The sequence below is a fragment of the Macaca thibetana genome, chromosome 20 (genome assembly GCF_024542745.1).
Source record: "Macaca thibetana thibetana isolate TM-01 chromosome 20, ASM2454274v1, whole genome shotgun sequence".
Taxonomy (NCBI): domain Eukaryota; kingdom Metazoa; phylum Chordata; class Mammalia; order Primates; family Cercopithecidae; genus Macaca; species Macaca thibetana.
The window spans coordinates 7,061,803-7,085,711 of record NC_065597.1 but is presented as its reverse complement, the minus strand read 5'-3'; the positions used below and the strand labels follow the sequence as shown (position 1 = coordinate 7,085,711).

General features: G+C 34.8%; 1 long non-coding RNA gene across 1 annotated transcript in view; it reads right to left on the bottom strand.

Moving 5' to 3' along the window:
* Window positions 1–213: 213 nt before the first annotated feature.
* LOC126944970 (uncharacterized) overlaps window positions 214–23,909 on the bottom strand; it is an 82,313-nt gene continuing 58,617 nt past the window's right edge. Inside the window, exons 3-5 of the long non-coding RNA XR_007722249.1 lie at window positions 18,637–18,687; window positions 1,153–1,200; window positions 214–225 (exon numbers count right to left, since the gene is read on the bottom strand). This is a non-coding gene — a long non-coding RNA (uncharacterized LOC126944970). The remainder of the gene's footprint in view (window positions 226–1,152; window positions 1,201–18,636; window positions 18,688–23,909) is intronic.

The window sequence follows — 23,909 nt, the reverse complement described above, 5'->3', positions numbered from 1 at the left end:
GTGTTCAATGATTTAAAATAGAAAATATTTTAGAGATCATCTGTTATAAAGTCTAACTTCCTCATTTTGTACACAAGCGCTTGGCACAGATAGGTTTATGGCAGGTTTGAGATTATTCAGCTGATGAATAGTGGAATCAGGAAGAGAATTCTCTTTTTCTGTCAGTTTGATGCTCTTTCCACCTCACAGCACAACTGTCTTCTCTTTATTACTTGGTCCATATTTCTAGGAGAATAACAACTGCTTAGAAAGAGGAAGGGTAAATTATTGATCTATTTGTGCATATTCAACACAGTAAAATCAAGCAATAGTGTCTCTAAATAAAACAGAAAGTAAATGTTTGTGTCGCGTTAAAAAAGAAACTAAAGATTTGTGTACTTCTTTAAGAATCCTCTAAAATACTCAAAAGAATTGACAGTATTCTCTTCTTTTTAGTCTGTCGATCCTGTCAGGAAACTCAGACAATTTAGATAAACATTATGGTTCTAGAAGATTGCAAATCTGTATTGCAGGGCATTTTCGCAACAGGAGGTTTAGTGTTGCTCAGAATTTAACATGTAATTGGATGAATATGTTTAAACTGTCAAAGGCAGTCCTGTCTTCTTTACCAAAGAAGAGGATAAATGGAGCTATGTCAAGACTATGTTCAGGTAAAAGGCAGATCCAAACTAAAATCTCCTTCATTTGACCTAATCCTATATGACTCAGAGAAATAAGCATTTACTTTACTGACCATAACCCGGTGCCTCTCTAGCTCTCTTCCCTCCACTACCATTCAGATGTTGTCTGGTATTTTTTTGTTTGTTTTGTTTTTTTCATTTTTTACATTTTTTACATTTATAACATAAATCTTCACTCTGACCTCCATGTCCCCCTCTACCTTCAAATATGCACACGTGTATCTCCATGAACTTTACAACTTGGTCTTTTGCAGGCAGCCCCTGCCTCCCCGTGCATGGACAAGTACTTCCAGAAGTTGGCTCTCTTAGTGCTGCCTAACTCTCACTTTAATACCTTGTCCAGAGGACAGTCTAAGCCAGTGATGAAGTGTGAGATCTAGAGCTGGGCCATGCTGTTCTGAATGTCCACTCTACCTGCAGTGATGAGCTCCTCAGCAAGAGGGTTAAATAACAAAAAGCTAGGTTTACTCACCTGTGAAACGCACACTTGAAGTTCCGGGAATGGATGACAGGATGACCACTAATTGAATGAGATTACAGCAGCATAATACAATGACAGTAAATATCGGTTATTTGTTATAATCTTGATATAATCCCAATCATTTATCAACTCCTTTCTATGCATCACATTTTATAGAACTCAGATCTACCCAACCCTCTTCACACAAATCTAAATTTTGAATCTTGGACTTTATTATAAAGCTTCTTATTTAAGCACATATTTCACGCCCTCAATTGAGACCTACAATAGACCATAGTCTTTCTTTTATAGGTCTATGTAAAATATTTTAATGATGTTGGCTCGGGGAAAAAAATGCTTGTTGTGATTCAGACTTTCTCAGGTTGTGGTCAGATCCTTAAGGTGTAGTACCATTGAAGAGGACACTGGTTGGTATAGAGAAGCAAACATATTATTTCTCATTCATCCTAGATGTATGGCTGAGGCCCCTCTGGCAAAAGACATATTACCAAGAGAAAAGCATACACATTTATTTAGTATAGGTTTTGCATAGCACAGCAACCTTTGCCATGAAATGAATACTCAGAGAAATGGTAAACCTGTGTATTTTTTTTACATTTGGTTTTGTGAAAAAGTAGGTAGTCCTGTGATCACATAAAATAGTGTAACGTAACGGTAATAAACTGGGGTGAGGAATTTGGCAAGGCTTGTTTGTTCAAATTCTTCTTTGTGTCGCTGTATCTTCAGATACATAAATGTGCTTTTCCTATGGGTATGGGGAGGGCACCATTCACATGAGGGTCTTACGATATCCTTCACAGGAAGGTAAGAAAATTGCTCCTAGGTTTCATGACTGCTTCATGAGACACACGTGGAAAAAGGCCAAAGAATGACCCTCTGGCTGGCTTCAGCTGCTTTCTCAAATGTCAAGGTGTCACATTTTGGGGGTAGTAGTATTTTGGTGCATGAGTAATTGAGGTTTTGCCATTACTTTTAACTGCAATTACCAACCTAGTATGTTTCGAACCAACCTAATATGTTTTGGACCCCATCATTAGAGACCATCCTACGTCAGAAGTGATAACCTGATGTCACTTAAATGTAAAGAAAGGAGTGGATATGTGATTCCATAAAAGGAAGTTTTGTTTTGCCTTTTTAGAATACAAGGCCACCCCTGAGCACAATAAATAGGAGGGATCAATAGTGGAGTCAAGCCTCTGAACTCAAACAGGAGGGCCAGTGGTATAAAAATATAAAATCTAATTATAAGATTTCTCAACCAGATTAGCTGTATGCATAAAGTGCTGTTTCATTTTCTTTGTGTTTTGTTTTTAATTTGTTGTTGTTGTTAGTGGTGGTTTTTTTTTTTTTTTTCTTTCTTTCTTTTTTTCTGGTTGCTAGCAACAGAAACTGACTGCGGCTAATTCAAAAGGGAACAAGAAAAGTAAACTAAAGAAAAGGAAAAGAGATGAAAGAAACAAACATAAAAAGAAAACAGTTCACCTAAGTTTATGGGAAAGTTCAGCAAGTCAAAGCAAAGCTAAAGAATCAGATCTGAGAAAGGACAGCAGTCAGGAGCTAGGACAGGTTGGGGATTTAGGGTGAGTACACCAGGGACAGCCTTCTTAGGGACCACCTGGGATGGAGCAGCTGCAACACACGTGGTCCTTAATACCACTGCTTAAGGTTTACATTTCTGGGAGAATGAATCAAATGTTCTAGTTATAAGTCACATTGCATAAGTTTGACCGAGGAAAGTCTAAGCATTTTGATTGCCTTTTTCACAAAGAAAGTCAAGCAAGTCAAGTCTTAAGCAAGTCAAGAAGAGAAGCAATTCTCCAATGGAGAATTGAGCTGCTGATATCAGAAGAGAATAAACATAATCTAAACCAGCCAAATCAACAAATTAACGCAATGACCTTTCACATAGGGATCTGTACATTCTGAGAAAATTCACATGAGATAATTCTGCTGGAAAAATCAGTGAAACATTACACTGGCAAAGCTGTAAAATTATTGTTGAAGGGTGGGACCACCATTAAAAATCACATTAAAGCAGATCAAACCATATAAAGACACTGTAGAAAACATTTATATCGCCTCATTATCTCAAAATTAATATGCTCCTTTAGGTTGTAGTTTTAACACACCCAATGAACACAAAACATCACGAACATCTCTTGAATATTTATGGGGTGCCAAACTTGTGATCTGCAGGGACTGTCACCACTGGCATGTCACAGTTATTGTCCAGGAGCCTGTACCAGCTACCTGCCTCTCTACACACACACACACACACACACACACACACACATTCTCTTTCAGATTAATATACATAAGATTTTCCTACTTTGATCATTTAAGCAATTTGAACAAAATGATTCAATTGTTGCACTGTCCTAGTGCTTAGACACTTCTGATGATGAGACTAAATTCATAATATTAATCTTCAGTTTGACATGCTTAATCCTGAATCATAAAATCACCCATATGTTATTTTTATGTGTTATTAAGGTGTGTGGGGCTGGATTACACACCATCTACATTATTTTATTTTTATTTGTCAATTTTTTTGTCATTTCCATTATTGAGTTTGTTTTATAATTTATGTATTTTATTATGGACTTTTATTTTCCTTGTATTCTCCAGAATAGTTACTGGAGTCTACAACGTGTGTAAAATTGGGGTGGAGGGAAATGTAATATTTGACAATTTTTTGTCATATTGCCATTACACTGGTAGAATAGTAAGAACCCACAAATAATTATGTAGGGACTCATAAGACTAGGAGATAGAATAGTGACTTTTGTTACACACATACACACACACACACACACACACAGAGTCTATGTTATTCGGGCAGATAGAACTCTCAGTTTGCATTTTAAGACACAAACTAGATCTGATATTCTAGCTATGCAAATTTAAACTTTATGATTGAGATGTTATTTTTCCTATGTGTAACATAATCATAAGTAAACATTTTCTAGCTACATGAGCTAACAACCGAGGATTCAACAATCTCACAAAAAGGGACATGTTTTTTGTAAAGTTCTGGTCACATATTAATTTTAGTACTACTGGACTTCTTTTGACATTTTGTAAATGAGTGCCAGACTAAGAAGATAGAATTTTACTTGAATACATTGTTCCGGTTTCAAATTCAAAGGTTTAATTTGGAAATGATTTTTCCCTATGTGCATAACACCTTTCCTTCCTCCAGTCTAATTCCTACTCAATTATTGAAGTTTCACTAAAATCCAACTTGTATACAGTCTTCTCTATTTCCTTCATGTTAAAGTGATGGCTCCATGAGCTTGCTTTGCACATATTGTTAGGGCTTTCAAGTGATAATTTTATGACAGGTAGTCTAAGGACTGAGGTAATCTGTGATTTCAATACTTTGAACAGACATAGAGCATGGAAAAATTCAGGACCCAACACAATGGAAATCTAAAAAAAATGATTTTATTTTGGAGACCGGACCAACTTCCATCATTCAGAGAGACATTGCCCAAAATTTAAATCTGGCTGGAGTATTATTGTTCAGGGAAATGTTGATGTCATGAGTTCTCATATAACAGCAGCCAGACAATCAGTATTTGCTTGGACAGTACCCATAGTTCCAGGAGACATGCCTTTATGGAAGGCAGATGGGTAGATTAGCAGAAACATGGATGCTAAATTGAGACACCACCAAGTTTAAATCCATTGACCATTCTTGAGAAGTTGTGGATGACTTGACCTCTCTTAGCATTATCAGTATTAGCTATAAAATTGGGATAATTCCTACTGAATATGCCTTAAAATTAATGGAATAATGTATAAATAGATAATACATTAAAAAATATTGATCCCATATCTTCTTTGTATACTGCAAAGACATAGAGATCTGGGTGATATCGAAGGATGCATCTCCAGGCGTAGAAGATGAAATGGAGAGTGCACCTGAAGAACCAGTGCCCCATATTAAGTGGGCTTTTTCTAGGGCTACTGTCAAATTGTTCCTTTATTTAGCGTTGCAATAATTTATGTCTTGTCTTCTCATGTAAACTCTAACACAGTCTAAAATGATCTTTCCCAGTAATCAACCTTCATTTTTTTATGAGTTGTTGTTTATATAGTAATTCTGTCTTCAGAATCTACCTACATTATGCCAACATTGTGTTCAATGTTATAGAAAATTTGAAGATAGTCTGTACTCTTTTATAAGCCACTTTTATTCTCACCGCAAAGTGAACAATGATGCATATCAACTAGCAGAAATATATTTAAATGTTAACTGTTTCTTTAATTTGGAAGAGATGAATTTTTAAATAAATTTTTAATATAAGCAAAGGTGGTATCCAAATAGGTAAACAAGTATCCTCAAGATGACGGGGTAAGTAGTTTGAGCTCTTGAAATATTGCGTGTAGATAAATATGTTCACTTAATGTTATTTGGACAATTAATATACATATAAACCCTTTTGGAAAGCATTGTGAAGGTCTAAAACATGAAAGATTGAAACATATTTTATATATTTTGATCGACGATAGATGCAAAAGACATGTATGTTCTTATTTAACATATAAAATTGATTAAAGTTATATATCTTTCAATCATATATTCACTGCTCAGAATACTATGCAGCTGCTAAAATGGTAATTGTAGGTTTGAAGCAACTAGGAAATAATGTACGATAAAAATTTGCATATTTTTTTCTTGAACTTGATGTTCTGTTTCTGCCTGTAATTAAATTGTGTGCTGTAGTAGTTTTTAAATAATTGCCAGACATTCTTTAGAAAACAATCAGAAAATAGATTTAAAAATTAAATAGATAGTGTCATTTTGTATCAAGGCTGTTTGTATTTAGCTTTATACTTAATATTATAAATGTGTTTTCTAGTTTATCTGCAGAGCACTTAAAGTATAGAGAGTTATATCAAGGATTATACAAATGATATTCTTTCATTAGCTCGGCATCAAATGGTAAAGAGGTGAGCTTCTTCTAAGATGTGTTATAACTAAAATTCAGAGAGAAATTAAATAGGTCTTATAAGGTTCACAGCAGAGCCCAACTTTTTGCCTATAATCAAACGCTTTGAATGCAGACACATCAACCAAAATTTGCTCTTCAAATTGCAGTTTTTTGCTAAGTCCCAGAATGCAGAAATTTGTGGCAGAAAATGCGGGTTTTCATGTAAGATAAACCTTGCAAATCGTGAAAGGCAGCAATGAAATCATTAGTCGATTTGCATTCTAAGGCATTAGACATTTTCCTATGAAGATAACTTACACAATGTTGTGATATAGGAGTTGAAGTGTTTATTAATAATGATGAAATGAATAATCCCTTACATTAATACAGCACTTTACAGATTACAAGGCACTCTCATATTTTGTCTTTCATTTAATTCTCTTAAACACCTTATAAAGGAGGCAGGATGAATTTTTATTATCCCTGTTTCATCTGGGTACAAATTCAGGGTCAGTGAGGTTAAGCTGATGCCAAAGCTTTCAGAGAAACTGGAGGGGTTGGCACTTACTCTTGACCTTTGAGTTTAAGAACAGTAACTCTTCTTCCTACTACAATAATATTTCTCAAACTGGGAATGTTTCTAAGAGCAAAAATAAAATAATGATCTATAATTGTTTCTATATTATTAAAATATATTCTCACTTAAACTACTTTAAACATCTTAGGCTTTAGCCTAAATAAAATTATGTATAAAATACTAAAACAATTAAAAGATTCTCACACGTCCAGTGTACCCCAAAGTATATATATATAAAAAAAGGGTCATAATTTACTGGAATTAAATTATTACCTGGAATGCAAAACTAACACCAACTGCTAACAATTAAGTTTCTTTGAATTGCATAGCATGTATTATTATGGGTGTCACATAAAGATTTATTTCTTCCTGATATTGTCTCTTTGGAAATGTTGAGAAAACTTCTTTGGTTGAATTCATTCTGTTCTGGTTCTGGCTTGACTGCATATGATTGTCACACCTTTGCATTAAGTTTACTTCAGCTTTTTGTGCATTAACAAAATAGTACTATTTGATATAAATACTTTCACAAATCCAAATGCAAATTTACGCACTGAATTCTGAGGACAATATTCAGTTATATGGTGGGTGATTCATAGAATTAGGATATGTTTGTATAGTTTATCTGATTACAATTAAAGTGAGTAAAACAAAATCAATTTACAGTGAATATTTATACTTTGAAAAACATTTGTGGAAATCTTCTGAAATTAATATATGTTTTTAGGAATGTTTTATATGCAGTATCTCCTTAGGGTAGAACAAATATTCACTAGCTACAGTGAATTTTCCCACCAGCTATCGTAACTTGTGTCTGAGTTCTCACACCCCTTAGTGGAATAAATATTATCTGAATCTTACCAGTAGATGGAATGAGATTGAGAAAAGATAAAGCACATGCTGAAACCAGGGTGTTAAGCTAGATTTATGTGTGCCCCAACTACTTTCCTTCATCCATGTGCCTCTAAGTCTGGGAATGATCTCTGTTTAATTGACCAAGAACAGTATTGATTTTAGCCAACATCCAACAAAACATTCTTAACATACAGCAAAGAATATCAAATATTGATTCCTTACTATTAGATACTACTTCAGTAAATTATAGTGCATATAGACCTCAAGGCAGCTTTCAGCATGAGATATAGTTTTTAAGTAAAGTCAAGGTCAGTACTTATTAATGCTTTGGGACTATGTTTCTTTGAAACACAAGTAATATGTCTTGATGTTGCTTGCTGAAATGTTCGTTTCTATATTGAAGGAGAATATGACGCTCTCAAAATGTTAAAAAGCGTGCCCTGTAGGTTTGCCAGAAATCTATGGATGTTAACAACATAAAACTTCGAAATTCAAGGTAATAAATATTCCAATACAGTAACACACAAGATAGGACAATGCCCCCATCGGGGACTTATAATTTTTGGTTAGAATTTTAAAATCACATGGGATGTCTATATTAAAAGGATACAAGATTACTTACGAAAATATTTATATCTAATATTTATGCTAAATGAACATAAGAAACTTGGGCTACTAAAATCTAGCTTTTTTGTGCATAAATCGTCATTAAGTCAGTCTTTCAGATAATTAATTTTCATTTAAAGTCCCTTTATTTAAAGCCCCTTCATTAGTATAAACTTCAATTATAAAATTATATATATAATATCCTTTTGTGTATATATACAATATATATTGCATATGTTATATAATTATAAAATTGCATATATGTATGATTGTGTATATATATACATATATATATTTGCCTGTCTTCTTTATTTCACATACAGATTACAAGGCATTTGGTGTTTGTTTTTTTTTTTTTCTTTTTGTTCTGGTCTAGTCCTATTTCCATATGGCTGATTTCTTACTGATTTTATAACTCATAACACTGATTCTTACTAAGCAGGTCTTGGCATGACCCTAGAGACACAGGAAAATGTGATACCCACTCTTACTATAGATTAAGAGAGTTTTTTTTTTTTATCCTTTCTCCAGCAATCAAATATTTTAGCCCTGCTTATCTCATTCCTGGATAACTTTTCATAAGCACATGCCGTTAACATTGTTTACATACATTTTAGCTTTTTCTCCTCAAAATTCATTTGATTTTTTCTCAAATCACATTGCCAGTGTGTTTACTCTAAATCTGTTATACTGTATACTCAGTTTTCCAGTTCTCAATTTCAACTTCTCTTTTGCTAATTATTCCAAGTAATTGGTGTGCCATTTTCTCTTAATAACATCAAAAGTCTATTCATACAAATGGGAATTTGGATTTGATGCTACTGAATATTGGAAAGTTGTTTTTCTTATAGATAGGAAGATATTCAGTTGGACTGCAGATTTTACGTCCCACTGGTGCTGATTCGTTAATGGGCATTTTGTCTCACTTTATTGTGAAATTAACAGAAGCAGGTACTATGCCTATAGTGTTGGAGGCACAATATTGAGTCATACTCAGTATTCTGTAAAAACTATTTTTATATAAACAAATGACTGCTATTTATTAACCTATTCATTTGTTCAAGCTATTAATCAAAGCTTCATTTATGTTGTTAATGTCTTTCAAATGATAATTCAGTCTAGCTTAGGTTCTTCGTTTTGAAACTCTGTGAAGTTTGTTCTATTCTGGAGTAACTCTGGCAATAAGAGTCTTGTTTTTTCTTTGCCAAAATCTGGCATGCAGTTTCTGCTGATTAATAGTATTTCTAAAATTAAATAATATTTCTAACATCATATAATGTTGAAGACTTATTAGAGCTTAGAAATTTCTAAGGTGAAGAAATGTTCAATTTCCAACTTTTTTCCAGGGTGAAGATTTTTGGGATTTTGATTTCTAATTCATTTATAATTATCATAATTTTAATCTGATCAGGTTCTAAATTAATTACATATCTCTTGAAAAGTCCAAAAAGTAGCCTCCCTCTTCCAGCAAAAGTCTGTTTGATTGTCATATAGAAGACTGGACTCTCACCTCCAGCATTCTGGACTTTATATTATTTTAATCTAATATTTGTTCTACTTTCTATTCTATAACAATAGTCATGTTTATCCCTTATAGGGTCATCAATTAATGTTCCTCAACCAGATGCACATACCAGTAATTTTGTAATTTTTAGTATATTATGTTAAAACTTAATACAGAAACTAATTCTTCCATTTACTCCATTATCCTCTATGACATGCTATCCCAGTCATACAGAAAATGAAGAATAGTTTAGAAATTAATCCTGAAAGATTTTTGAAAACATTTTAAAAAATGATAAATTAAGTTGTCATAGACAACACCAAAGAAAAACATAGTTACCAGATAATGTCTAAGTATTAATTTCTTTATTTTTATTTTACCGTATGTGCTCCTATAGGATTCTTTAATTTTGATGTTTGCTTTCATTCATTCCATTTTGTATTCTGGTTAAATCTGGCTCTGCCTAAAACATGAAAATTGTGTTTTAAAGATAAAAATTATGGTATCATTTTACATTCTTTACTCAAATTGCAACTTTAGTACTTTCTAGTTATACATATATGTCTGATATTTTATCAAGCCTCAGTGTAACATTTCCAAATGACATTGGAAAATGTTATACATCAGAAAGCATCAGAATCACATTGTGCCACAAATGGATCCTTCATATTAAATGTCCAACTATGAATCTAGAATATGATAAGGGATTTAATACCATTATTTAATGGTAATTCTTCCAATGTTCACTGAGTTACAAAGAAGAAAATCAGAATAGAGAAAATCAATGATGAGTCAACATTTTACTGACATGGTCATGTCTATGTTGATATTTAGTGATATGTGTATTTACTTATCTATGTTCAAGAGGACAAAAAAAGAGCTGGAGTAAAATCTAGAGAGAGACATGTGTAGAGAGAGGGATTGAGATTTTTGTCCCATATACATTTTTCTCTTAAGTTTGGCCTGTTGTAGAGTAGCAACATTACAGCCTTGGAGTCGGAGAAATTTGAGTGTTAGTCTCACCTTTGTGTGACTACTTCCTTTACAATTGCATGGCTTGTGTAGGCTTTATAAATAATTTATCCGAGATCCTCTCTGCCCATAATTAAATTTTAAAAAGAGGACGGTGAAGGCTAATACTGTGAGAAGTATTAATTATATATATTTCCTATCTACATATTTCATAATGTATCCTGAATATAGTGTCTGAAACGTTGTAGATACTCTCTTTGCTTCATCAAGTGCTACTCTGTTTTGTGCACATCAGGCAGTGGTGTTTTTTCTGAATGTTCATCGCCTATGATGTTTCCTGAGCCAAAGAGGATATGAAGTATGTGATATTTACATCATCTAATGTGTTTAGACTTAAGTTAACTTCCTAATTCAGGTATAAAGTTAGCTCACTATGAATCAGTGGAGAATTACATTCATGATCTCGGATGTCCCTTGGAAATCTCTTGAGGATTATCCTGTTTCCATACTTTCTCCTCCTCCTCTTCAGCATCAAGTAGAACTGGTTCACTGAACGTAGCTCTCACCTCAATTGATGATTCTAAAGTCTGAGTTGTAGAAACATTGAAACCACTATTGCAACATCAATCTATGACTTACAAATTTTGTCTCCCATAGACCCTCATATTATTTATATTTGTTTTGGTTGTGATCATACTGTAGACCATCTTATTACAGATGGAGTCACAAGTGGGATTTCTGGGTTTATATAGTTTGGTTCAATTGTCTTGACTCAATCTCTGGATCCTCTTAATATTGTAAATGGATATAGAAGACATTCGTCTTTGTATTAATTTTCTCTCAATTCTGACTACATCTCAAGTTAGGTTTCATTGTGCTTTCCAAAATTATTTAGACTATGCCTCACATGCTAAGTGGAATGTGAGAATACAATGAAAAGCAGGTCCCTGCAGTCTTAGCAGTTAATATTCTAATGTATAAGTATACAAATCAGTCCATAGTCACTAAGATTAACATGGTGAAGTAAAAGCATTTTTCAGTGAGACTGTATAACAAAAGGATCTGATACAGATGGGGGCCTGAGGAAAGTTCTCTTGAGACAGCTATGTTTTATCTGTTGTTCAAAAGACGAGAAGGTAACTAGGCAAAGATGGGTGGTGCAATGGAAAGAAGCATATTAAAGGTAAGATATTGTATAAAGCTTCCAAGGCAGGTGAGTGATCCTATGCATGTTACAAGAAGTAAAAGAAAGGGATGTACGGGTGGGTAGAACTGATGTTCTAGGAATACTCAATGGATAATGGGAGGATTAATTAAGCCATGTTAAAACGTTGAGATTTTATCTAAAGACCAATGGAAAGACATTGAATGATTTTGTGCATGGAAGTGGAATACAGGGATCTGCATGTTGAATAGATATTCGATAGGGAAAGGGAAATGTGGTCCAGAAATTGATATTCAGGGAGGCAAGTGAGATAGAGGATGTGTATATCTAGGAGATAATTAATCTTATTTTGGACTAAGATGATGACAAGAAAAATGGGAAAAACATCACAAGTAAATATACACTTTAAATCATTATATGTATTTTAAAGTATTGGGAACATCTCTTTGGAGTAATGATTCCACCCGTGAACAGAACACTAGTGATACCATACTCAAATTTTGCAGCCTGGTGACTACTACAAATAATATTTTTTTGTTTTTTTCTGGAATGGCCCTAGACCTTGAAAACCTCTAGAAAGCTTGAACAGCATCTCAGAATGTGCAGAATCTTGAAAATGAAAATTTTGCACTGTGCACGTCATAAATAAATTAAATACTGTCTGTAGTTGATGAATCAGGCATGCCACATGTCAGGTTCTGTCAACAGCAAAGAAGACTATCACTTCCTCCCTCACTGCTTAAATAAGTTTAACTTGAATGGAATTTTAAAAGCACTAAGATGAGGTACATTGACTGGAAACTGTAATTGAATCATTCCCATAAATGATTAAGGCAATGGGAAACAAAAGGGAAAGGACTGAAGATTTTATAACCATTTTTGGATGAAATGGAAGCAGCTACGCCTGCCCCCAACCGTCTGTGTTAGTCAGGGTTCTCTAGAGGGACGGAACTAATAGGATAGGTGTATATATGAAGGGGGGTTTATTAAAGACTATTGACTCACAATCACAAGGTGAAGTCCCACAATAGCCTGTCTGCAAGCTGAGAAGCAACTAAGCCAGTGTGAGCCCCAAAACCTCAAAATAAGACCACAGTGCAGCCTTCAATCTGTAGCCAAAGGCCCGAGAGTCCCTAGCAAATCACTGGTGTAAGTTCATAGTCCAAAAGCTGAAAAACTTGGAATCTAGTGTTTGAGGACAGGAAGCATCCAGCACAGGAGAAAGATGAAAGCCAGAAGACTCAGGATGTCTCTATTCAAATTATCCTGCCTGCTTTATTCTGGCTGCACTGGCAGCTGATTAGATGGTACTCAACCAGATTGAGGGTGGATCTGCCTCTCCCAGTCCACGGACTCAAACATTAATCTCCTCTGGCAATGCCATCCTGACACAACTAGGAACAATACTTTGCATCCCTCAATCCAATAAAGCTGACACTCAGTATTAACCATCACACCCCTACAGATAGTACCTTATAGCCTCATCCCCAAATAATAATAATTGTTGACATAAAACAATTGTTTACTCTGCGTCAGGCACTGGGGTAATCTCTTTACATGGATGATCTTAATCTAATGCTCACAAAAATCCAGTGAAGTAATTTTTAAAGCTACTTTTTTTAGATGAAGAAAGAAGTCAAATGGCTTGCCTAAGGTCATAAAGTTTGTAAGCGATAGAGCCATGAAGGCTCATTTTTCACACTTAAGCAATACTGCTTTGCGTTATGTGGTTCAGGAGTTCTGATGTCTTGCCATGGAAGTGAGCAGTCTCCATGAGGGAATGTATAGTGTGTATTTGTGGCATCTGCTCATTCAACAGTAACTGAGTAAGCACCTACCATATGCCAAATACTGTGTTCATGTCTGCTCATGTAGTGAGCATGACAAGTGTAAAGTCTGCCATCCTACCACTTGTAGACAAGCAGGAAAGGCAGAAAATTGAATGAGGATTAATTTTTAAATATAATAAAGGCTATCAAAATGAAATAACAGAATACCCTAGAGATTTATAGCAGGACCGAGTATCCTACCCATTTGGAGAGAAATTTTGAAAAAGGAAATTGTAGACAGACACTGGAATGGTAACCAAAAGTCGGGCAAGAGACAAATAAGAGAGTATTTGTGAAAGTTTTCAGGTGAGCAAGAACAGGGCATGTTTTGGGAGTAAATGAGTACATTGTGGCTAGGGAAGAATCAGTGAGAGAGAGCATTAAGTGGTTTGATAGGTAAACCAATTCAAGACCATAGAAGAAAATGTAAGTTATATTAAGAAGGTTAAATTTTATCCTAAGGACAGAGGGAAGCCACTGAAGAAGAAATAATAGGCATAGAAGTTTAAGACTTTGGCTGGGTATATTGTGTCCAATGGATGAGACTGAGGGGAGCCTAGATAACCAGTTATTCGGGTATGCAGTAGTTACAGGATGAAGGTGGCAGATTACAGTTATCTTGGACAAGAAACTGCTAGTTAGGCTGGAAAGAAACAAAATTTGAAATCAGCAAGTCAGAATAATAGTTTTATGGTATAGAATGTGTGGGCTAAGGGAAAGGAAAGGCTCAAAAAAGACGTAAAGCTCTCTGTATTGGGTAAATTACTAGATGGTGGAGCTATGCTCTGAGATGAGAAACAAAAAGTATAGGGGAAGTGATGACTAATTTCTTTTTCGATCACCTTTGTTTAAAGTACCATGCCAAATGGGGGTATATCTCCAATGGGCATTAAATAATAAGTCTGGACGTCAAGAATGAGGCTCTTTCTTACCAGAATTGAGAGATGCCTAATGGATCAGGTTGCAAGCTAAGATTGTGACTAGGACTATAGCTAAATGTTTTAGAACTAGGCACAGTTAGGGTTCTGATTTTCCATAAAGAAAACAGATGGTACAGATGTTAGCCTTTTGGAAAAGGTAGAGTACAGACTTCAGTTACATAAGGGAGTCTTAGAAGGTAGAAAGGGAAATAATAATAAATGTGGCAGAAATTAAGACCTGTGGGTTGCTCCAACTGTGGAAAGAAAAAGGAAAAACACATTAGGGGATTAAATGGTTAATTTTTGGGAACGTAAGGTAGTTTGACCTCAAAGAAGGCTTGGGTAACAATTTGATAGGGATATGAATAATACTTACTCCCACTACATTTCAAATATAGGAGAGAACCGTATTAACCCTTGGGTATGGAGCACACTAAGCCTTTGAATTTGAGTATTGGTATACATACTACTACTATGCATGAGTTGCAATTCTAGTTTTGAGTTTGGGCACTCAGTGAGCTTAGATTAGAGAAGGCTGGATATGGCAGAGGGAAGGTTGTTATCCGGGAATCTGGCTATATCTGGTCATTATGTACTAGTAACTATGATTGTCTCATGTAATATTCACACATAAGACAATTAGCCCTGAGAAATGAAGGAATTTGACCTAAGTTAAAGTGTTTATGAATGACAGAGCAAGATTTTGGCCTGGGTGGGGACTGGGAACCAAGACTGGCAATATTTAAAGCCCGATCTCTAGGACAGATCAGAAGCTGTTTTTCTTGGAAAGTTCCTCCTCACCCAAACAAGTGGGCTTCCTTGAAAACTTAGGTGATATTCCTTAAAGCTAACATCTCTCCATATTAAAGGCAAATTGCCAAAAACCTGATACATATATAAGTCATTTCTTTCCAAATCATGTTTTAAGCCTCATTCTATGGTGTTTTGTCAATGATTGCCCTCTGGCATCTTTTTTCTAGGTTGGAATATTAAAAATAATAAACAAGAGCCAAGTCATACCCTAGATAAAAAGGGTAGAACGTCTAACTAAAATCACCAATATTAATATTTATGGAGAGCTTTCTATCAAAACACTAGCTGATTGACAGGACTTATATTTTATTATGTGACAGATGAAGATACTGAAGTTCAGACACTTAATTGATTATATATATTTTTATAAGTAAAATAAAGTGGATTTTTCATCATTTGCACACATCATAGAAAAAGAAAAAAATTCAAACAATTTTACCCATTTAGAGATTATGTTTGGCATGTCTCACCCAATATGTGACAAACTGGCAGAGCCAAATTTCACTTTGGCAACTGTGGCTGGGGGAGATTTTGTAACTACTGGATGGGAATTTTATACTTACTTATAGCACGCCAGCTATCCCTGAGTATTTTCCAGCTTCCCATGCAGTTGGGTTAGAGCCATGCAACCAGCTCTGATTCATGCAATGTAACCAGAAATAATTCAAGTCACACTGGGACAAAGACTATTTAGAGAAAACTTGTCCTCTCCATCTCTTTTCCTCCTCTGTCTCAGTAACCTTGGAAGCTCTGCATTACAGAAAATACTAATTACAAGATGGAGTCAGCCTAGATAATTGAATACACAGTTTGAGGAGAGTGACAGAAAAGCATATCTCTATTCTGAAAAAAATAAAAATAAAAAGATTAGTTGTTTAATTAAATGTTACACTCTTAAGCCACAGAGATTTGAGGATTCTTTGTGTTGCAGAGTAGGCTATCCTATGTTGATGCAAACTGTAGATACAAAGCAGCTTAACCTGAGAGACCTTAGGAAATCATAGCGAGTTTCAATGAAGAGAGCCATGCTGTGTATATTCAGACACCAATGGGCAGAGAACAATTATGCAAATGTTGCAAATAAGAGCCTTGTGTTCAAAGTCACAGAGTTACACGATAGTAATAGTAGATATTACACACTGAGTTCTTCAAGAAGTTGATTCTTAGATGGATATTTTAATGCAGTAAGTTTATTGAGTGTTTTCAGGATCAACATTGTTGAGGAAGTAATAAGGCATGATTGAACAAAGAGAAATGTAAACTGAAATGCAGTCATAGCATTTTCCTGAAATTTTTTACAGGGCTCTCGAGCTGAAATGGATTTCCAAAAATGTCTTGAATCAGGTTATGGGCACCAGGCCTTTAGACCCCACATAGACCAGTAAATTGTTGGAGGATGCTGTCAGAAAGAAGTCATGACTTTGTCAAGGCAGCTTAATTCAGCTGAGGTTGCATCCCCAAAAAAGGGGAATTAGCTGAGATTTGTCCACTGTCAACACTCGTCTCAGCAGCCCCAGGAGTCACTGTTGCAGTCTTGGAGGAGCACGTATGCAGGGAGGACCAGGGAATCCAATTCAGTAGGCATTGAAGTGAGGTCAGCAGGCTTCTTACGTGAGCATCCTATATAGCCAGGCAAGTTGAAATGCAAAGATGCCTAGTAAGTCTGTAGGGTTTTGTTTGTGTTTCTTTTGTAAATCTAGACAGAGTATTTCCATGCTGTAATGTGTCCACAACCTTGTAATGGCTCCATACTATGATTAGAGAATTCCTGGCCCAGTCAGCTCAGTCATTTGGAGACGATATTGACTTTTCATTTAATTCCACCACATAGTTAAACACAAGCCTGTGACTTTTTGGTGTACGAGAGAAAGGAGGCTCAGCATGTTTTCCTTAATGAACCATTCTCTTCAGTTCCTCATTCTAACCGTTGATGCAGATCACTGTCCCTCCCTTCTACCATCTCTTTAGGATAATAAATCTCTCTTTCTCTTTGAGAAAAGTATTAATATTTAATTGCAAAAACTCTTAAAATGTTGGGAAAATATTAAACTAAGCACTAAATAATGCCCAGGAGAGTAGGCAGCTTGATTTGTGCAGTGAAGTTTAGTTGTTCATTTGCATTTTTTTCTAATAACAGTGACCTACTAAGTGGATCTTTTTCATGTTCTTTTTCAGAAGTAAAGTTCTATTGAGTAAGAAAATAAGTAGCAAAAGGGAATGTCGGTTTACATTTCTGCTCCAAAGTGCCCTTTGAAACAGTGCTTATTTGAACACAATAAATTTGTTCCAAAAGTATTCGGGTCATGCATAATTAAATATGTAGCTTTTAGCAATTTTAGCTCTTCCAAAATATGTTGTATACTGCATAATTCGTACTTTTTACTAAGTATTATTGTTTCATCCTTCCAGATGTCTCTGTAATTTGCTATTCAAAGGTTAATTTTATGCAAGTAATGAAGGTCAAGATTTAGTGGAATTTTAAATGATAAAGTGTACGTGTTTCAACGCATACCATTGTAAAAAAGTTGGACACAAATATATTCAAGGGACGGCTCAAGATTAAAAAGGATTAGGGCCATTTTAACATACAAAATTTAATGTATTTTATTGATTATACTGAATTATTTATATCACCAAGGTTATGAGTGCAAAGAAAGAGCATAAGTTCTGGAGGTCACTCGATGTCCATGAACAGTAGATTTTTTTTCATATCCACACAAAGATTACTCCCACATTTCATCAGGAATTTTTGGTGTGTGGTGATGATTTATTTAACTTATACAAATCTCTGAATACGATATGCAATACCAAAAAAATCTCCCTATAATAGTAATAATAATAACAACAATGATAATTGTGCCTACTATGTTCATGTAGTATTTCTAGTATATCCACATATTTGTCTTCCTTTGATTCTCACCAAAAATAACAGGTTTGCTTCTTGTCCTAATTTTACAGATGAAAAGTCCCAGACAGAGAAAGGCTCCCTAAGTAGCCTGAGGTTACATGTCTAATAAGAGGCATAGTAGGGTTTTCTTTCCTCACTATTACAGACTAAAGATTGTGCTCTCTGCCCCAGATTCATATACTGAAATGCTAGCCTCCAATATAATGGTATTTGGAGGTTAGGCGTTTAGGAGGAAATTAAGTCATGAGGGTAAATCCTTCATGAATCATTGATGGGATTAGTGTTCTTATAAATGAGACTCCAGAGATCCCCCCCCCGACTTCTTCCATCATGTGAGGACCTAGCAAGAAGATGACAGTCTATACAACCCCAAAGCAAGCCCTTACCAGATACTGAATCTGCTCGTGTCCTGATCTCAGACTTCTCAGTGTCCAGGACTGTGTGAAAAAAGAAAACAAAAATGTTTGTTGTGTAAGCCATCCCCCAGTCTGTGGTACTTTTGTTCTAAGAGCCTGAGCAGATTATGACACTGACAAAGAATAACCTTAACTTTAGGACAACTCGCTGATTTGTATTTCCTTAACCCCTAAACCCAGAATAGCACTCACAATTTCTTTATTATTTTTCCTCTCCTTTACAGTCTTGATAGTCACTAGCAGCCCATAAGGGCGAGTGGAAGCACAGTAGATACTAGGAAGGAAGTGACACAATGTGAGGGACTCCAGAAAGATCATTCCATATAATATTGGTTATTTGCTACTTCAATTATTATGTTACCATAATAAAATTATTTTAAAAATTATCTCCCAAAACGAATAGAATCTTGATGTATGGTGTCACAATTAATGTTACTTTCTTGAAGTACTATGGTTAAAGGTTATTTTTTTTTAAATTTCTTTATATGGGACATCACAGAATGACACTGAGAGTTAATAAAGGAAAAAGATAAAGATGAGCCCAAGTCTGATCATATGGATTACGTTCATCTTTCTGCCACTGGCCTAATTATAAAGATCTACACCAATGTGGACTCCCATGAAATCAGGCGGTCGACGGCAGTGTAATTCATGATATTTTAAAATAAATATGATAATGCACAAGCACATATGTGCACATGCAAACACATGTATACACATTCTCCATATGTTCTTTGTAAAGTAGAAAATAATTCATTGTTTTCAAAGTAGAAAATAATTTATTGCATGTATTTCTGATCAAATAGGAAAGATCCACAAGCTTCCTCCAACATTGGAAGCAATACTGTTTCTTTCTGAAGGCGAAAAAAATCACAACATCTGTATAATCAAAATATATTTTCACCCTGAGGGAAATATGGATTTATTATAACAGAGTTCAAATGAAATTCCCAATATCCAATTAAGGCAAACCATGCCTCATTAACTATTAACTTTCACCCATTGATTGAAAATCAAATTGATCAACGATTAGAGTGACCTGTGATTTGGAACTTCTGATCACCAGCATATCACTTGTCAAAAACATGTATATTCAGTACCCAGCCCTTTAGGGTTGCTTGGATTAAAGTTATTCAATGCAATCTGTGTTCTCTGTAGTTGCTGCTTAACATGTTTCATGTGGCTGAAACATGCATGTGTTCCATACTTTGAAAATGAGTTTATCTATCACAATTAGACATATAACAATAATTATTTGGATTTTAAATTTCTTCTTTTAAACAATTAAAACAACAAATTTTTCTTTACAATTCTAACACAAATTGAACAACATACTAGCATCCTGTCATAATTCAGAACATGATTTTTAAAAAAATGTGCGAAGCTTGCTTGATCAGGAGGTAAATAGCTGAATGAGCACAACCTCTTTCTACCCTCCTTCCAGTTCTCTGCCTTTCCTCTGCCAGCCAAAAGACTCTAGAAACTCTTACATGTTTACATATATACACAAGTGGAAATGGGTCAAACAGCCAGTGACAGACAAAATTCCGGAAACAAGTTGATATGTATTTTCAGGAAGAGAACAGAAAATAATACATTTAGGAAATGAGGAGTAGGGTAATGGAAATCAAGAGCCAACACACACTAGGTTTTTACAGAGGTGTGTGAAAATTTGGCCAAAGCAGGTAGAGATGGAAATGTGAATGGTGGTGGTAAAAAGATTAAGGACAGCATTGTCCATGAATTGGACTTGTAGAGAGGGAGAAGAATTTTTAAACCATTGACTTTTCCCTGTAAAGGGAATTCCTTACTTGTTTTTCCTGAGGGATTACTTTGAATATTCAAACTCATTTTTAGCTTCTCTAAGATTGTCAGAAATGATGCATCAACTTGAGTTTATGAAGTTGCAAGTCAATCTTTATCTAATATTTACCTGGCTTATCATCTTTGGCCACTAGAGTCTTCAATGATATAGTCAGCTGGGATACATTAAATCTAGACATAACTTTTTAAATGTTTTTGTATCTATGCTCCTAAAAAGTATCCCAGAGGTTGTGTCTTCATTAATAAACATTATGTAGATAGAAAGGAGGAAGTATTAAGCTAAATAAAGTTAACTCCCAACAACTTTGCTTGATGTAAGGGTTCTCAGTAATTTTCATATATCCTTGGACATTGCAAATCTCTAAAAAGCTAAGAAAATATGCCTCATTTCTCAATGATAATTATCAATTATTGCAGCACTGTGTGTGTGTGTTCATGTGCATGTACATGTGTGACACATGGCATTAACATATGAAATATAGTTGGGATTGTCTAAATCAGCAAGCACTATTTTTTTTGAGAAAGACTCCAGTCGTATCCCAGACACTAACTATAATCGATTAATGAAATATAAGCTTGAACAGCTTATATATGTGTGCATGAACACATAAACACACATACACACAGGAACAATGCAAATACTATATCTAATACTGTTCTTGTATCAGTTTTCAACATCTAATAACTTGGTGAACTTCTTAGCATGCACCACTAATTGAAATATTTCTCCCATGGTCTGGATTACTTTCTTCGGTTCTTGCAATCAACACTATGCATCAATTTCTTGATGTGTTCCAAAGCCAATTTTGGAGGAACTGAACTTTGCTTAAACGTTTGTCTTCTTTTTTTACCTGAATCAGTTTTTGTCTCCAAATACGGAATAATCTTAGTCTATCTTCCCATTTCAAACTTTCAGACTTAAAAAGCAAAGGTTGTGTCTATTGTTTCATTAATTTTGTTTGCTTTTGTTTGAATTTACAACAGTCTTTGCGATGGTACTCCATCTAGTAAAAAGTGGAATATTTCTACTTTTTTTTCATCTAGAAACATCTCCCCTTTTCTGTTCTGTAAAACATAGGCTGCCGCTTTCATCTGAATGCTATAGGTTATAGTTAGTTTAACTCGAATTCAGATCATTTTAAAGGGTGGCATGTTTTTTCCAGATTTTGCCTGGAGTAACAGTAGTCTCCTGGCAAGAGAGCAGCCTGATAGAAACTACACTGGGCACTCACAGACTGCCTATCAGTGAGCATCATCTCTTTCCAGCTAATTCAGGCATTTCTTAAAACACACTTATGGGTTGACTCATTAAATATGTTCAATTAGACAATTATCAAATTTGGAGAATTCACATTTAATAGTTTCTAAAGTGGTGGTGGGTGGAAGCAGGGGTTATGATTGCAAAGCCTACATAAAATAAAGCATTAGTTTGAAGTACATTTAGGTACTTAAAATAAAATTGTGGTACAAATTAAAAGTTATCATAATTTAGGCACCAGAGATAGGTTAAAATTTGAAATCCAAAGAAACTAATCTCTTTTTCTCCCCCTCTTTTTTCCTCTCTCCCCCTCCCTTTTATTTTCTCTGTCCAAAGTCACATAAATTCTTATGCAGAAATCGTTATTTTATAATGTTTTACTGTTAATTTACTCTTATTATAGAGAAAATTTGGTTATCAGATATTTGAAGTCAAGAGGAAATGCACAGATACACTTTTGAACAGAGTTAAATAAGAACTCAAAAGGCCTATTCTAAAAGAAGACATTATCTTCAGCACAGAAATTCTGAATAAAGGAATGCATGAATAAATGAATCACTTGGAGGAAAGTTTATATAAGGACATGGTTCAGGAAAATATCAATAAGCCTAAATATGGAATAAATTAAAAATAGAAGATTAGAGAAATTTAAGGCATATACAACCTAACAAGGAAAAACTTCAGTAGTTTAAGCAGTTTATGAATCACTGATTCTTCATTGAGAAAATAACTTTAATTTGTGTGTGAGAAATCTGCACCTCTGAAGTGGCCAAGTAAGCTCCTACCAAACCACCATTCCTACATTTAGAGACTATAAACTCTGAATGAAAATAGAAAAAACAACTCAAACTACTGGAGAGCTAGATATTACTGACACATTGCAGAGAGCACTGAACACCTGAAACAGGAAATAATTGGGAGGAGTTTCCTCTTTTAAATAAGATTTAGCCTGGGGACAGGTCAAAATCAGTGGTGCTTGGAGGGGCTAAAATAGAACACCAAGTATCTTTCTGTTCTGGAAAACAAAAACAAAAACAAACGAGAATAGAGTTCTGGGTAACCATAACTACTGACCTACTGACAGCGAGGGAAGGGAATCCCAGGAAAGAGCAAGCCAGAGGCAAGGAACAAATTCTGATCTCTGAAACCTGCATTTGTGAGGTAGATTCCAAACAGCACAGTTAAGGATTAAAAAACTGACCTAATATTAAAATGATGTCCAAAAGGGTTTGCAGTTCTAATCCAACCAAATTAATTGCCTATTAATACAAATAAGCAGAACAAAACACACATTTTTTGGGGGGAGGGGGGTTATAACAGTATCCAAAGTTTCTATAACACAACATTCATAAATACAACCCTACACTGATCAATTTTTCATCAAGTGATTTTTATGCAAAAATTACCTCAAAAGTAATCAAGAATTTAAATGTATGAGTTAAAAGTATATGATATTTGATATGGTTTGGCTGTATCCCCACCCAAATCTCAACTTGAATTATGTCTCCCAGAATTCTCACATGTGTGGGAGGGACCCTAGGGGAGGTAATTGAATCATGGGAGCTGGTCTTTCCCATGCTATTCTCATGATAGTGAGTAAGTCTCACAAGATCTGATGGGTTTATCAGGGAATTCTGCTTTGCTTCTCTCTCTTTTTCCTCTTGCTGTCATCATGTAAGAAGTGTCTTTTGCCTCCTGCCATGATTCTGAGGCCTCCCCAGCCATGTGAACTACAAGTTCAGTTAAATCTCTCTTTCTTCCCAGTGTTGAGTATGTCTTTATCAGCAGCATGAAAATGGACCAATACAATTATTTAAATACATTAAAAAACTTTGGGAAAAAAACACCTGTTCATGAAGAAATAAGCAAAACCCTGAGCAAGTATAAGATGGAAGTGAACTTTCTTGATCTGTTACAAGGACATATACAATAACCTCAGGTGACTGAAGTTACTTAATAGTGAAATATGCAATGCTTTTCTGGCCAAATTTTAAAAAATGCGTGCTTACTACCCCACTTCTATTCAGATTTGTATAAGTTGGTCTTAATTATTAAAAAATAAGAGAATAAACTTAATGTCCTAAAGATGTGAAAAGAAAAAGTAATATCATCTCCATTTGCAACTGACATGATTACTTGTGTAGAACATGTTAAGAAATTC